This window comes from Calidris pugnax, unplaced genomic scaffold (genome assembly GCF_001431845.1).
Source record: "Calidris pugnax isolate Ruff unplaced genomic scaffold, ASM143184v1 scaffold1, whole genome shotgun sequence".
Classification (NCBI taxonomy): Eukaryota; Metazoa; Chordata; class Aves; order Charadriiformes; family Scolopacidae; genus Calidris; species Calidris pugnax.
The window spans coordinates 8380362-8383440 of record NW_015090800.1 but is presented as its reverse complement, the minus strand read 5'-3'; positions in this window follow the sequence as shown (position 1 = coordinate 8383440).

Below are 3079 nucleotides of genomic sequence, written 5' to 3'. Positions count from 1 at the left end.
CGGACACACGCACACCCTGCGTGGCTCTGGCCCTCGGGAACCCCCGCTTCAGTTCAGCCAAGTTGAGCTTTAAAAAAAAAAATAATCATAAAAAAAAAAAAAATTCAGAGCGACGGCGCTATCAAACCTGGCTTAACCGGAGAAATTAAAAAATAGCAGAAGCCGGGACTCGGAAGCGAGCTGGTAATAATTCATACTTCGCCCAGCGCTCCTGAGGAAATGAGGACAAGGTGCCACCTTCGTAGGGGTGGTGGCCAGGGAGGGAAACGGGGCGTCTAAGTGATCATCTGGGGTGAATGTCCTTGCTGGGCTTCTGCGGCTGTGGGTCCGCTCGCTGCCCGCCTGCGGGGTTGTGTGTGTGTGCTGTGGGTGTGTGGTGTGTGGTGTGTGGGTGTGTGGGCGTGCGAAGAGCGCGAAGCGGGCTCGATTAGCTGCAATGGGCAGGCAATTTCTGCAGAGAACATTTACAATTTTCTTTCAATATGACAGGATTAGTTGCTGTTGAAGGCTCTCCTCCAATAAGATCAGCACTGCTCTCTGATTTGGTGGCTTTGCTGAATAGAAATTACTGCTTCTTGTTATCTCTCAACACACTCTCTCCCCTCTTCCTCATCAGACACTCCCCTCTTCCTCATCAGAAGTCTTTATCTACAATTTGCACATCAGAACAGATTTTTCCTTTTTTTTTTTTTTTTTTTTTTTTTCCAATTACCTCTTCCCCATCTTTCCCCGCAACACTCTCCTCTTTATTTCTGGTTACTTTTTTTTTTTCGCAGTTCCGTGATAGCTGTAAGTCTAAAGCGACGTACAAGAGAAGCAGGAGAGCAAGAGATCTTGCTTTTAGATTATTGCACTCATCGGAGTCTCCATGCACTGTGGAAAAATGTTGTTACACGAAATCCAGTTTAGTTTTTTAAACTGATTATTGTGCTGAAATATTCATGGAAGCTGCTTCTGTGGCACAATGACAAACTAATTAGGGGAAACAGATACATTTTGCGAACAAGAGTTAATTCTCCTTGTGTGTAAAGCATTCCCTTTTAATTAATAGTCAGTAGGCTGAGAAGTATTTACTTTGCTTAAGGGAACTTGCCCATTCGATGTAAATAATCTAGGTATAAACACCTTTAGGTTTGCTTTGTCTTTGTCTCTCTCCTGGACCAGAATTCATCTGTGGTCTGGAGTGATGCTTTCTCCCTTGGGATAGGGATTGTCAGGGTAGGAAACAGGAGAGGGGAACCCATCTCATCTGCTCTTTGAAGAATAATAGGGGGGAAGTAATAAGGGAAGGGGAGAGAGAGGTCCACCTTATGAAGGTGACCCTGCCTTCTGGCTGCCGTCTGCCCTGCCTCATCTCTCATCTTGAAGGGCCACAGCCCTTCTCCACTCCAGTCTCCTGTTCTCCACCCCAAAAATCCCTTCACTTTGCAGAAAATATTTCTTGGCCCGGGCTTGCCCCAGGCAGAGGAGCTGCCTACACTACTTGCATACATTTAGCTGTTGCTCCTGGCAGGATCTCAGGCATGGGTCTACCCTCAAGAGGGTGATGTGCCTTCAGGGTAGCAGTACTCTAGAAATAGTCTGCTTGGCCCTGGGGTGGGCATTTCCCCTGTCATGTGTGGCAGGGCTAATTTGGAGGCAGGGAATTCTGAATTTTGGAGGTACTCATGCTTCAGTGTTACACAAGTCTATGTTTCTCTACCTGAAATAACTTTCATGGGGTTTAAGGGTTAGATCACTTGTAGCTCTTCAGGAACTAACATCAAGGCAGCTGAGACCTGACGTCTACCCCTTGGTTTCTTAGTCCCCACAGAAATTTTTGGCTGGACTTCACAACAGAGTTAGGAGACAACTGTCCGGGCAAGTCAGATGAGAATTGGCGTGATGAGGTTTGAAGCGAGCCATGAGCAGTCAATGGCCCTGTTGGGGCTGCTCCATTGCAGGTGTAGCCGTGCCATGGCAGGGGACAACCATCACCCTTGTCCTTTGCGAGACAGCTCGGCCACCCTCTGCACCTCCCACGGGCTGTCTCCGAGACCTTGGCGCTTCAGCTAGTTTAACATTCATTAATCAAGATCATCAGCAGCCTCAAAAGGGACAATGCCCCCCTCCTCTTCCCCTTATTATTATTATGTTGTTGTTTTTTTTTTTTAACCTCCCGGCGACGTCGCGAGTGTTTGATTGTGCACGTTGATTTCCGGAGATTTAATTAGAGTTCCATAACCGCGAGCAGGAGTCAGCCCTTCTCGAAGAGAGGGGCAGGGGGAGGGTGGCAGCCCTGTCCCGGGGCGACCCTGGCAGCACAGGAGGGTGGTCAGGATTGTCCCTCCCTCGGTGGCAAGGAGAGGGGCAGAGCTCTCGGGGCTTTCAGCAGTTCGCTGCATCCCACGGCTGGAGGACAGGCAGGAGGTACCTGCGGGCAGTGGCTGGGCTCTATCCAGCTGCAGGGGGCCCCCCAATGCCACGCTCCTCAGCCCCGTGTGGTCTCAGGGCTGCAGGGCTCGGACCCCTGGAGGGGCAACCTCCGCCGGGCAAACCTCATCCCAACCCCCGGGAGCATCTCTTCTCCCTCGCATGATTTCCCTTCCCACCCCCCACCCCGTGGAAATAAACACGTGAAAACCCTGCCTTGGGACCCCCACCTCCACCTTGCCTTGTCTGCAGCCCGCCGGGGGAGAGAGGAGATTCCCCACGTCCCCACCGCGGCCAAAACGCGTGTGCGCAGCGCTGCCTTCCTGAGCCCTGCTCTTAATCAATCTCGGTAGATACATCTTGATGGCACCCGGTGACTCCGTGGTAAGCAGCGCCTTTTAAGTTTGACAGAGCATCTGTTATTGCCGGCTCCTCTCTTTAGAGCGCTCCGGGTTAGACACACCTCCTGAGGGGGAAAAAAAAATGCTGCTCCCCAGCTTAAAACATTTAAAATGCATTTCCTCCCCTCGCCCCCCCTGCTCATGCAAGAGGAGAGAGGGCGGGGGAACGGAGTCATTTACAGTGTGCTAAAATAAATCCATCGTAAAACCACAGAACAAAGCGCTCAGCCCTTCGCTCGCAGGGGAAAAAAAAAAAAAAAAAAAAG